The sequence below is a fragment of the Nilaparvata lugens genome, chromosome 8, assembly GCF_014356525.2.
Source record: "Nilaparvata lugens isolate BPH chromosome 8, ASM1435652v1, whole genome shotgun sequence".
NCBI lineage: Eukaryota > Metazoa > Arthropoda > Insecta > Hemiptera > Delphacidae > Nilaparvata > Nilaparvata lugens.
Genome location: NC_052511.1, coordinates 35,539,136 through 35,553,954, shown reverse-complemented (window position 1 = coordinate 35,553,954; position 14,819 = coordinate 35,539,136). Strand labels below are relative to the sequence as shown.

Below are 14,819 nucleotides of genomic sequence, written 5' to 3'. Positions count from 1 at the left end.
CTTGTTTATCTATCTATCCCTATCTCTTCCCACTAATTCATCTCTATTTCTTTCTGCTATTCATCCTGATTTTTCCAGGTCCACTTCCAATGTCACCGATTATTCCTCTTTCTATCTCTCTCTCTCACAGAGAGTAGAAGATTATATTGGAACAGTTCTCTATCATTTAGAATTCTATAGTCTCAATACTCTGAATATTTATATTTATTGTGATTGTGAAGGAAGATTTTGGTTTGGTTTTGTATTTTGGAATTAATTAATCTGATAAATCCAAAATAATTATTGTAATACATACATTTTTTGGCCTCAAAATAGTGTGTGAATTAAGTTATAATAACTTGTAATTAGTTACATAACCTCTAGACCATGTTCTCCAAATCAAGGTTTAAAGCAGTTTTGGGCGAATGCCTGTTGTTTTCACCTGCATTGTATCTATTGTCTATGAATAAATAAAATGAAATAAAATAAAATACTAAATATTAATAATAGTCTCAATACTATTTTTTTCACTTTTTGTGTAGTTGAGTAGATGATATTGTGGTAATTATTCATATTGAATGGAAAAGACTTGTCAAAAACCACAGATTTATTGATACCCAGAATGTACATTTCTTATACTGGAATTATCATTTCTAAGTATCAATAAATCTTTGGTTTTTTGACAATTTCTTAGTCTTTTCCATTGTTGTTTTTTACTTTTTTTCAGAGATTGGGAGAAGAATTACATATGAGAATTTCTTTCTACTTCAAATAATTCTTTGTTTTATATACTTTCAATTACATTCATATAATTGTCCAATATGATTATCATTCAAATCTCTCTCTTTGGTAGAGAGTTAGTGGGGAGGATATTTTTAATATTCTTTCCGAAGAATGGACATCGATATGTCCAAAGCTCCGCCAATTTATGTAGATGCATACAATATAATCATTATCTATAGTTATTATATTACAAATTGCTTCTCATCATAATACAGTTCAATAATTATTTTCTTAGTCTATATTATGTAAATTCATCACTATAATTTTGCTGTATTGTAAGCTATTGTAAACAAGTGTATAAGCCAGTATAATTATATTGTAATCTACATAAAGTACTCAATCAATCAATCAATCTCTCACAGAGAGTGGAAGATATCATATTGGAACAGTTCTCTATTATTTAGAATTCTATAGTCTCAATACTCTGAATACTAAATATTAATAATAGTCTCAATATTATTTTTTTCACTTTTTGTGTAGTTGAGTAGTTGATATTGTGGTAATTATTCATATTGAATGAAAAAGACTTAGAAATTGTCGAAAAAACACAGATTTATTGATACTTAGAAAGTATCATTTCTCATACTGAAATTGTCATTTTTAAGTATCAATAAGTCTGTGGTTTTTGACAATTTTTAGTATTTTTCATTCACAATTTTTTCTACTTTTTTTCAGAGATTGATAGAGGAATTACATATGAGAATTTCTCTCTACTTCCAATCATTGTTTCATATAAGTACACTTACATTCATATCATTTTCTAATTTGAATATCATTGATATCTCTCTCTCCCCAATCTCTCCTATTCATACACCTTTATTCATCTCAATCAATCTCTCTCGTTCTCATTCTTTTCTCATCAGTACCGTACTTCCAATTGCATATTATTCTTCTTGTCCCTATCCCTCCCTATTCATTTGCACATACTCTCATTCTCTATTCTCCAGTCTCATTACCAACACCACTATCAACTTTATCACGTCCTCCTCTTTCTCCTCTTCCCTCTCCTCATTCTTCTTCCCCTCCTCCTACTCCTCCCACCACCATTCATTTCATCACGTCCTCCTCTTCCTACTCCTTATTCTCCTTCCCCTCTCCTCCTCTTCCCCCTCATTCACATCCTCATCCTTCTTCTTCTCCTCATCATCCATCCCCTCTTCTCCCTTTCCTTCATCACCATCACACTATTCCTCCTTCTTCTCATCCACCCCCTCCTCCTCCTCCTCTTCACTCTCCTTATCATCACTTCTTCATCACCCTCTCACTATTCCTCTTCTTTCTCATCCTCCTCCTCCTCCTCTTCCTCATCTCCCTCCTTCTCATCCTCCTCTTCCTCCTCCTACTCCTCCTCCTACTCCTCCTCTTCCTTTTCCTCCTCCTCATCATCCATTCCCTCTTCTCATTCCCCTTCATCACTTCTTCATCACCATCTCACTATTCCTCTTCTTTCTCATCCTCCTCCTCCTCCTCCTCTTCCTGCTCTTCCTCCTTCTCATCTTCCTCTTCCTTCTCCTACTCCTCCTCCTCCTTTTCCTCCTCCTCATCATCATCCATCCCCTCTTCTCATTCCCCTTCATCACTTCTTCATCACCCTCTCACTATTCCTCTTCTTTCTCATCCTCCTCCTCCTCCTCCTCTTCCTCCTCCTCCTCCTTCTCATCCTCCTCTTCCTCATCCTACTCCTCCTCCTTTTCCTCCTCCTCATCATCCATCCCCTCTTCTCATTCCCCTTCATCACTTCTTCATTACCCTCTCACTATTCCTCCTCCTTCTTATCATCCATTCAACAGTTAGTTTCCACTTTGTAAGACCAGATTGATGTTATCAGATAGCTCGATTATTTTCAACCATTACTCTTATTTCTCTACTACTCTTCTCCATATATCCCATACATAACACATCTGTATTCAAAAATACATTTTGACATAGGTAAATCACTGTTCCCAATGTTTTTTTCCTATGTTTGGATTCGTTTGTTGCGGAAAAACGTGGACTATTACTCAAATACATCAAGCTTTTGATGTCAGAGCCCTATTTGTGTAGCTTTCATTTTTTGTTGTGCATGTTATTTGTGTATTTCCCAATACTCATCAATTGCATTGGCTGTCTATATTCAATGTCGATTGTAGCTGGACGTCTTTTGAAATGTTTCGACGTTTTTCGATTGTAAATATTCAATCTATCGTGAAACAAGCGCTCGGAAATGGTTGATTGCTTTCAATGTAAACTTTGATGTTTTCATTAGCTTCTTGCTGAATTGGATACGTACGGTATTTATCTTCCAGTAAAACTCACAGCAGCCAGAATCCATTCCTCATAGATAACACTAACCATCCATTCAATTCTGCCAGTTTGAAGTGGAAAGCATTTGCCTTTGATGGTTATTCGGTCTCATCGGAATTGCCCATGAGATCTCGCATACATTGGGGAAAAAGCTTCAAAAGAATGTAATTTAGCCATGAAATTGGTTTCCAATCTTCATCAGATTTGAGGGGATGTCATGTAATATGAAATTCAGAAGCATGCATCAATTAAATGCGTGGAAAGGAGATTTTCAGTAATTAATTGTAGATATTTCTATATTGCATAATTATGATAATTATTATCATGGAGAGTACGGTATATCTTGTTGCATAGTCATGAGAATGTAATGATTATTGCTATGCTTTTATCATCATTCAATTGAGTTTCAATAATTATCAATAGTATTGATGCTATCAAATCACTTATTGTAGGACATAAATATGTCATGAGGACCTTAACTAAGGAGCACCGTACGACAATTTCATATCCCTTATTCAAAGAATGGGGTTTTCTCCCACTAAGATATTTATATTTCTATGAAGTGTTGATGATCTTTTCCATTAGAAGTGGTGAACTTAATCCAGCTAGTAGCACTTATAGCAAGAGATCGACAGGGAACTGGATTCCACCCAGACCCTATAAAGAAATCTATCGAAGACACTGTTGTATGACATGTTACCCTTAGAATTGAAACAGCTGAATAATATGCTAAGCTTCAAGGTTAAATTAAAAGTCTGGTTATTAGAAACGAGTGATGTTGAGTGTGTTGTTAATTTTCTTCAACAAATTAACTTGAATCCTGATAGAAATAAATTTGTTGAAATAATTTTCTTAGACTCCGAAATCTACAGTTGATTCCAATAGTGTATAATCTAAGTAAAGGACAGATTCTGAATAATATTGACAACACAAAATTAGTAAGTTATAGCCCGACCAAGTACCGTTACCACAAAATAACAAATTAAACCAAACATTTAATATTTTAATGTGAATAATACATAAGTTTACTTCAGTTTATTATTATCTTTTTTTTCATATACAAATTATAAGTGTGTTTCTGTTTTCTTTTCATGCTGGGACTCCCATATAGGCCTTTGCCTCGGGAGTACCTAGACTAATTATATCCTGTCTGATGTTTGTGTGTGTGGAAGTGAAATTTTGTTTTTTTCTTTTCCACGACATTAACTATGTACAGATGTTTGTATCACTTAACTATTCAGACAGTGTGATTAATATTATTTTATATAATTTTCTTTTCTGTTCTTCTGTACACATCTTAATGGAAATAATAGTTATTTGTATATCTAGAGTGAAAAGTACGACTTTTTCTCCCTGTGGGAAAAAGTTTGAAGCCCGAGGCGAAGCCGAGAGCAGCAATTTTCCTGAGGGAGAAAGAGTATTTTTCACTCGTGATGTACACAACATTTTTCCTCCATCTACATTTTTTTATAGAAACTGCAAATAAAATCATTCTAATAACTTACGTATTGGTGACGATGATTCCTAACAACATAACCAAAAACCGGTCGTCTGATTGGCACTGCCGATTGCGCTATCTATCAGCAAAAAATGTAACAATTATATCAGCTGAGCAGCTACCAAAAATGGCTGACTCCAGATCACGCGGTTCAGATTTGAATTGCAGATCAAAAATATTTGTTGGCTGGTATTTTGAATAGAATAAAATATTTTAAAAGTTGTATAAATTTTTATCGTCTACTAATATTAAGAATATAATAATTATCATACAAACATATATTTCATGAGTTAATCAAATTTCTGGTTGTGGTATTGAATTCAGTTGACTCAATGACAGACACCTCTATTATGCTTTCTCATCTGTGCTTCGACCTTCTAACCTATTACAATGTAAGTTTCAAAATAGAGATGCTCCCCATGTTATTTAAATGGAGTCACTTTTACTCCCTAGGGAGTTTTTCAGTTGTTTATTACCGAGAGAGAAAAAGTGACACTTTAGTATTAGGTTTCAGGGAGTAAAGTAATTACTTTAGACAGTAGGTGAAGGAAAAAACTATTATTATTATGAGGGGTGCTGCATATAAGAGGTTTATTGTGCCCGAATACAATAATTATCATGGTAAATGTGAACCTAATTATCTTTTACCAACTATTTTCAATGAGCTGCCAGATGATTTAATTGGTCTGGATAGAATTTCAATTGTTAAAAATAAGATGAAACACTTTCTGTTAAATAATTTGAGTAAATTTGGATGATTTCCATGAATTCTTACTTTTTTTTCTTTTTTTCTCGTGTATGTGATAAGCAACAACTGAAATCCCATTGTTTTATTATTCTATTGCTACATATTGCTACACAATACAATTGAATGAATTATTATCAATGTATCAATTATTTTTTTCTACTCAAGATTGACAATTATTTCTTCTTTTGATATGATTCGAATTGGAAATTATTATTTTGAGATCACTGATTGATTATATCAATGTACTATTTCTATGGGTTTTTTTTTAATATGATGTAAAACTTGACTCCTCCAGTCAAACCTTCTTTAGAAGGTTTTGGAGAATTAATATTTCGTATGGTTTATTATTTTTTCACTGAAAAGGAATTTTTCTTATCTTCTATCATCTTGTTTATTATTATTATTATTATTATTATTATTATTATTATATTATTATTATTATTATTATTATTATTATTATTATTATTATTATATTATTATTATTATTATTATATTATTATGTGTCAATGATTATAAATGTGTAAGTGAACACAGACAATATCACAAATCATTATCACAATATAATATCACATCATACATTATCACAACAGACATAGCCCAAAACTGTCTTCCTCCCAAATTTTGAAATTTTGAATAACGAAAGACTTCACAGTTATACGCTAGTGTTCATGGGGATCAAAAACTCATTAAAGATGGTTAGAGAATTTTGCTAGGCCATAATTTGATTCCTTGAAGACTAAAAGACTTTGGTGAGTTTTGCCAGACAAGGAAAACGTGTCTAACAACTTAGTGAGATCTAATAAGATGGAAAAAGAGGGATAATAATGAAAGATATGACTTGGTGAGTTCTGCCTACTCAAAGAGCTACATTTTTAAGCCTATTGAAATGTACAACTGAAATAAGCAATTTTGTAGTTAGTGAGTTTTGCCAGAACGGGGACGAGATTCTTGTTTTTTTAGTTGGAAATTTAGCTTATGCACACAATTTAAAAAAGTATTGAAAGCAGTGTTAATTGATGAATATTTTTATGACCAATAAAATTCTATTCTATTAGTAGAAAATCTAAATTCAAAGATCATGACAGTCATACAAGGTTTGATAGTATTCTCACCTCTTTCACCGCCAATTTAGTAATATTGAATTAACCTGAACTCTTAACATAACTCCAATACTACTTTGTGAATTGTGATCATAAGTGGGTCTTGATTTTATTAAGGGTGTTCAGAAGATTTCTAAATTATCTAATGAAAGATCATATGAAATGAAGAAGCTCCCACTCTTGGAATCTTGTAAGCTTTGTGGCAAAAGTGGAAATTTTCCAATCTTGCTCATTTTTCAAGCTCCAACAACTTGTTAAGATTCAATCAGCCTTGAATCAAGAGTATCAAGTCCAATTTTACAGTATATTTGGCATCTATGTGACTTCCAGCCGGTTGTATGTGGGTGACAACATATATTAAACATACTTTTTCAAGCCTGAGTCAGCCTTACCATAGAATTTCCTGTATTATGATAGTTGAAAACAAAACAAAACTGTTTTTTTTTCATTTATGGAAAAATTCCACAATCAATTCTCATTCATCAATTTATAGATTGATAAATTGAATTTATCTTTTACTATATATTTTTCACAGAGAATTGAGAATTAATTAAACATAAATTGAAAATTTATCAATTCTCATTCTAAAACTTTTATTATGATAGTTTACTGACATTAATTCAATGTAAACGACCACTAGAAACTACCATCCCAAGTCCAATCTAATTTCCCTCGCCTTGTTTGCAATAAACCAATAATAATCCAGTTTACAACTTTGTTTGATGTTTGTATGGATCAATAAATATTTCAGTAGCGCACAGTTCTAATTAAACAACTAAACCCCACAATTCCTCATTAATTTAGATGCGTCGAAGTTTCGTTACTCAATCAGGTGTACCAGCTGCCAGTGTTTCTAGGTGAATTCAGGATTCAAAAGGTGGTAGTGTCCGCTTGTAGTCAAGGATGTTCATTGTTGTAAATGATCTTTATATTTTTTCGATATTCATCTCATGATTTTGAAGAGCACAATAGATTCAAATATTCAGCTGTCAGTGTTCCTAGGTAGATTTAGGATTTAACAGTTGGTAGTGTCCGCTTGTAGTCAAGGATGTCCATTGTTGTAAATAATCTTTTCCTCCACCTACTGTCTAAAGTACTCACTTTACTCCCTGAAACCTAATACTAAAGTGTCACATTTTCGATCTCGGTAGTCAAAAACAGAAAAACTCCCTAGGGAGTAAAAGTGACTCCATTTAAATAACATAGGAAGCATCTCTATTTTGAAACTTACATTGTAATAGGTTAGAAGGTCTAAGCTCAGATGAGAAAGCATAACAGAGGTGTCTGTCATTGAGTCAACTGGATTCAATAGGCTACCACAACCAGAAATTTGATTAACTCATGAAATATATGTTTGTATGATAATTATTATATTCTAAATATTAGTAGACGATAAAATTTATACAATTTTTAAAAATTTTATTCTATTCAAAATACCAGCCAACAAATATTTTTGATCTGCAATTCAAATCTGAACCGCGTGATCTGGAGTCAGCCATTTTTGGTAGCTGCTCAGCTGATATAATTGTTACATTTTTTGCCGATAGATAGCGCAATCGGCAGTGCCAATCAGACGACCGGTATTTGGTTATGTTGTTAGGTATCATCGTCACCAATACGTAAGTTATTAGAATGATTTTATTTGCAGTTTCTATAAAAAAATGTAGATGGAGGAAAAATGTTGTGTACATCACGAGCGAAAAATACTTTTTCTCCCTCAGGAAAATTGCTGCCCTCGGCTTCGCCTCGGGCTTCAAACTTTTTCCCACAGGGAGAAAAAGTCGTACTTTTCACTCTAGATATACAAATAACTATTATTCTCTCGATATTTATATTATGATTCTGAAGAGCACAATAGACTCGAAGATTAAGCTGCCAGTGTTTCTAGGTGAATTCAGGATTCAACAGTTGGTAGTGTTCGCTTCTAGCCATCTATGTTTTTGTTATCAATAAACTTTTTTTATTGATAGTTATCTCATGATTTCGAGGAACACAATAAATTCATAGATAAAAATACGATTTTCAGAGGTAAATCAGCTCTCATAAGCTCTACATAAGTAGACTAGTGTTTAGGCCTAGTGTTCGCTTGTCAACAGAGCTGCTTAACCGTTAACCGTGTTCAATTCCACAATTCTATTGTAATTTCACAATAGTAATCTGTTGATTCCCATGAGTAGGTAAATTTGGTGTCCAATAGTTGGCAGTGTTCGTTTTGAATTATCTCCATTTTTTCATAGTTACCTGTCGATTTTGAAGAGCAGGTAAATTCAGCATTCAACAGTTGGTAGTGATGTTCGGTTGCAGTCAGGGGAATTTATCGTTTTCCAGATATTGAATTTTGAATTATGAGAGGAGCCCTCTATCGACTATAAATGTGGGCAGAGCTCTGTTTACTTCAGTTAAACCTTCATCAAACTCGGTTTACTTCATGTAAACTGCGCCAAATATAATAGACGTGTCGTTTTGTTCGGTTTAGTTCGTTTGTTTTAGGCGGAAAATGATGATAATAATGTGACGTGTGATTAAAATTTGACAAAATTGATGATTTTATATTCAAGTTCGCAGGTTTAGAGTGAACAAGATTGACACTTCAGTTTCTATGTTTTTAGTTTGATCGTCGGCTGAGGTAAATTGGTTCCATAAAACTCAGTAACTCATTATATATGGAAAATATGTATAATTTACTAAAAGTACAGCAAGCGAACCAAAAACTGAGTAGTCTATCATGAACTGTTTTATATCCGGTGAGATAAGAATATATTTAGAGTATCTTTATAGTTGATGCACGATATCTTTGTTACAGTTAAAACATAATCAATATCACTACCAGAATGTTGATCAAATATCCAGCCACATATTATCATGCTATAAAACAATGGTACCCACCAACAAATCCTACTAGCACTGAGCACTGACCACTCTAAAATTTATACCATCTGTTGTACGCGAGTAGATAATAATTGAATCAATACTCTTATTCCACGTACAGATGTACAATTAACTATGTAGTTGTATGAAATTAGAGTATGGAATTATCTTTTTTCGTTATATTTTTAGAGTATGTGAAGTATGTGATCACAGATAAATGATAAGTATTCTTATACTTTGAAGCATCAGTTTCTTGTGAATACATCTATTCTAGTGGTAATAATGTGGAATCTTCCCTCTATGTTTGGCTTTGAAGCATCTGAATTTGAGAATCTGCTTCGCGAAAATATTTAAGGACTGAAAATTATGGGAAGTGAAAAACTACAACACATTTTGTATTTAATTTTATGTTGTTTTGTGGAGGAGACAAAATGGAGTTGTCTGCATAAATAAATTATCTAAAAGACGTAACCTACAACACGGTTATCTGTTGTCCCTATAGATGAATGAATAAACTACAAGACCTATTCTATGTGTAACAGGATACCTGTCGTCTCCATTAATAAATAAATGAATAAACTACAAGAACTATGTGTAACATTATGTAAATTCTGGAGAGAAATAGCACAAGGTCACTGTATTATAATTTTGGTGTCTCCCTAACATTTGAATGTTGTCTTTATTATATGTATGAATGAAGAATAAATAAATTGAAATATATAATGTGAGTTAGATAATATGAATAAACCAATCTCAGTACCCTTTTAAATTATTTTATCATAACATGTGACGGACATTTATGCCATTTTCAAGTGATTAAATAATTTGAAAGGCTACTAAGTTTGTTTTTTCTATTTAGATTGATTGTAGCCCTATAAAAAAATATATTAATATGGATGAACCTTTTGTTTTATCCCACAAATCATTTATAAATATCGGGGAAGTACAAAAGCATAAAAATTTATTACGAAAGAAGAAATAAATTATAATGACATTCATAGTTCATACTGAAATGTTCTATCTAATCACATTAAATATTGAGATTAATTCCTAGAGGAATGCAAAAATTTCCCTCACAAAGGCCCGGTTGCATAAAGCCGGTTAAATTTTAATCCTGATTAATTTCATGTGGACCGCATCAAAGAAGACCATTTGGATGGATGGATCCACTGGAATTAATCTGGATTGAAAATAACCCGGCTTTTTTGCAATCAGCACTAAGTACCTGATTGAATGATTACAAAAGTTCAACAGCTGAGTCATAATTTTGACACAGTCCCACACACATGAACTCGCTCACTCACTTCCATCATCAACAGACGACGAAATAATTATTATCAGCTGTTTTTCCAAGACTGGGTGATAATTATTCTTTTAATGTTCTTCAGCGAGTTTTCCCAGGGATGAGACCTAGTGCAATCGAATCTTTATATTATAAACCCACTATGTTCTGAATTTCGTGAGAATCGTTAGAGCCGTTTTCGAGATCCGGTGAAATACAAACATATAAACATCTAGACATCTAAACATATAAACAGAAATTGCTTGTTCAATAGTATAGGATTGATAAACAGATATTTGTTTAAAAGGCAACTCATTCACAGTGGGTAGTTATCAATTCAAATCCATCTCTTTGAAACAGTCTGACAATTATCACACATGTAATTTCAAAGCACAAACCATGACATTCATAATGTGGCATCCCTTATTCAACACAAAATATACAGTAATGAGAACCACCACAATACAGCGCTGCCACATATCATTCAGCCTCGTTTCCCAAACAAAAATCAGCGTTTACAATTTTGTTATCACCCACTGAACACGCTGCACCAAACCGCTGAATTTACAGCACAATTTTTCCATTTTCCGCGAGATTGTTTCACTCGGGGGAAATTCGGAAAATTTCCAGCAGTTTACGAGGCGATTGGTCTGTTTACTTTTCATTTTCCCGTGAATGGAATATAGATGTATGGAAATTACCCAGTCGCTGTGCTGGGTTGGTTTCAATACAGTATCATTTTAGAGTTTTTCAAAAGTGGAATTGAGTAAGTTATATGGATTCGTGTTGTATGAATATTCAGATGTGATGCGTTCTTGGAAGATCTCTTGGAAATCGCATGTTAGGATTGTTGAGAATAATATGAGACTCAATAATTATTATGGTCATCCATTTAGAATTATTATTTTAAAGAATTGGAAGAGCTGAGATCCAAACTAATTACAATTTATACAACAATCATCAAATCCCCTCCTCTCTATCGGGCTACTTAGATTATAGAAATGGGGAGAATGTTCATCAAGAAGGTATCCTTTTTCATATTCTATTGAATCACAACCAGTTTTAACTCATTAGAGACATTTCAAAGTGTTAATCTGATGAAAATGGATCTAATGAGTTGAAACTAGTTCTGTATTTTGTTAAAATAAATGGTTCTAAGGAATATAATATATTTAATGAAATATCTCGTGTGAAATGGTACTTGATAGCTTCTATCCCATTTCAAAACTCATGAACTCCATTAGATGAATGTATTTGTCAAGAATTAAAATTGAGTAGAGTCGTGACAATCCTATTGTTATCCCCTTGCTTTTGTAGCTATTCAAGTTTTATTATTCATGGTTCCAAGAGCATGATTCATGATTCATTGCGTGAACACTCTTTTCCAATTCAACTATAAACATTATCGAATACTTTATCCTTCATTCTCATTTGGAATACAATTATAAATTCAATATTTCAAATTTTTCAACGCTTCTACGTACAAAAATGATATAGTTTTTATTCCAGTTAAAAATTGGAATGTCAGTAATCATTGACACAATCCAAGAATGTAGGATATGTGTAATTAAACATCAGATCATTATATTTAATTGTTTATAACCATAGAATATTTGATAATGATATCACGGAATAATGGTGTAGGAAATCAAATCTTTAATAGAAGTTGAACAACTATAATATTCTTCATTCTCTATTCTTCATTGATTGATACAATAAGTACATCATCAAAATGATAGGAAGAAAAAATAAGGTAGCCTTGTGCTATTCCTCTCCCAAATTTTATTCAATTGTTTATAACAATAGAATATTATTTTCATAGTGATTCAATGGTGTAGGGAATCAAATATTAAATAGAAGTTAAACAAATATAATATTCTCTATTCTCTATTATTCATTGATTCATACAATAAGTACATCATCAAAATGATAGGGAGAAAAGAGTGAGGTAACCTTGTGCTATTCCTCTCCCAAATTATATTCAATTGTTTATAACAATAGATCATTATTTTTATAGTGATTCAATGGTGTAGGGGATCAAATCTCTAATAGCAGTTAAACAAATATAATATTCTTTATTCTCTATTCTTTATTGATTGATACAATAAGTACTTCATCAAAATGATAGGGAGAAAGAATAAGGTAACCTTGTGGTATTCCTTTCCCAAATTATATTCAATTCTTTATAACAATAGAATATTATTTTGATGGTGATATCACGATTCAATGGTGTAGGGAATCAAATATTTAATAAAAGTTGAACAAATATAATATTCTTTATTCTCTATTCTCTATTGATTGAAACAATGAGTACATCATCAAAATGATAGGGAGAAAAAACAAGGTAACCTTGTGCTATTCCTCTCCCAAATTAAGATGAGATTTATGATTATAAACGATATGACTGTGAAATGAGACTCAAAATCTTCATTTCACACATCTTGCACAACATTTCCAACTCCCAATGTCCTCATCACACTCAACTACATTACACGCTGATATGAAGAGTCTAGACCCTACTAAAAAATAATTAAGACCGTATGAATCCAACCCAATGCTTTCTTTCTGATTATATTAGCCCTGTCTCTCTCCCTCAGCTTCCGCTAACAGTAGTCCTCTTCCTTTCCCTTTTCCCGACTTCCTGTCCCTACGACTTCCATTGTTCGCCCTTTTCCAGGAGCTACTTATTTTTCCGAGTTCATTTCACGCTTTTACTGTTATGACCCTTCTTTTTCCCTGCCCTAATCAGACTGTGTAGAGAGGACTTTTCCAGGGTTTTCCTTCTTCTTCCCTGCTACTGAGATCCTTGACTTGTCCTCAAACTAATTACTGTTTTCCGTCTGCAGACGAGGTGATAAATTGTGACGTTTTTCCCTGTAATATGAGCATTGGGTTTGACTTTTCTTGTGGGAGGAATAATAATACGGTACAATGGCAACACGAAAACTAACTAGCACATTTGCAACATTTGCTAATTGAACAATATTATATTGCAATACTATAGTATGATTCACGTTATAAAGTCGGCACTTGATTGACATTGGCATGCTACCCTTGTCTGTCATTAAACGAAACAGATAGCTCTGTCTTTTTCTAACTTCTCACTGCTGACGAATAGTTTTTTGGCGAAATCTGAGCCAAGTTTGGCCTACATTCCATAAAAACTAGATTATGATTTTTGAGAAGCGTTTGTGACATTTGTGAAACACATACAGATAACATAAAATTTCTTATTCCTGGTGATAAATTAATGACTCTAATAATAATAAGTTCCTACTGAAATACTGAAAGAGGAAGCAATGTTATTGGCGGTGATTGAATTATCCATGATTTGAATACAAACATCAGAAAAATTTTCAATATAATCCACGTTCAATCCAACTTGTATTTGAGCAAGAAGCTTGAGTACAAAACAATAAAACAAAACTGTAATCCAATATCATAAATTCTCCAACAAATTATAATATGTGGATATAATACCACTTACTATTCCCCAAATGCACAAACCATGTCCCAGGAACCAAGAGACGTGGGCGATCAAACTTAAATTTTTTTCTCACCACATCCCCAACATGATCGAAACAAATTGTCAATTAAAGAGAGCATCCGTCACCGATTAGCTTTGCAAATTCCGCCATCCGTTCCAAATTTGCCGGCGGCAAGTTTTGCCGCGCGTTTTTTCCAACGAACTTTTTTGGGCAGGAACGAAACAGTATTCGGCGGTAATTTTTGGCGTGCTTTTTCTGGCGGGAAAAAAGTCGTTCGTATACTATTCAGTGGAATTGATTGGGACGTAGTAATTAGCGGTAACATCTGATATTTGGTGGAGTGTTTAATCGCATTAGACGCGTTCGTGCGCGAAATGTGTCAGTCGAGTAAAAATTGTTGCAAAAAAATGCAGTACGAACGTGGGCAGTCATTTGTGAAAACGTACTACGCACGAGTTGGATGTAGAACTGACAGTTCTTTCACACCAAGTATGTGGAAATGCATGTGAATAATTTCTCGTCATAAATGAGTTCACTTTCCACTAGAGTCGTTTTGCATGAAGCGTTCAGGTAGTATGTATACTAACTTCTCACTATTTCAGACTATTTTATCATTTTTTTCCGAAAAAAATGTGAAAAATAATAATTATTATCCAAATAATAATACATTTATTGATTATAATATATTAAAAATTTTGGCTTACAGCTCATAGCATTGTTATTGATTCAACATTAATCTCTTTTTTCAAGCCTGTTCCGCAAAATTGAAATATTCACGATTCTCCTGCGT

At 32.9% G+C, this 14,819-nt stretch overlaps 1 protein-coding gene across 1 annotated transcript in view; it reads left to right on the top strand.

Moving 5' to 3' along the window:
• Window positions 1-14,819, top strand: part of LOC111048260 (acetylcholine receptor subunit alpha-like) — a 492,391-nt gene that overhangs the window by 175,620 nt on the left and 301,952 nt on the right. The gene's annotated exons all lie outside the window — the stretch shown is intronic.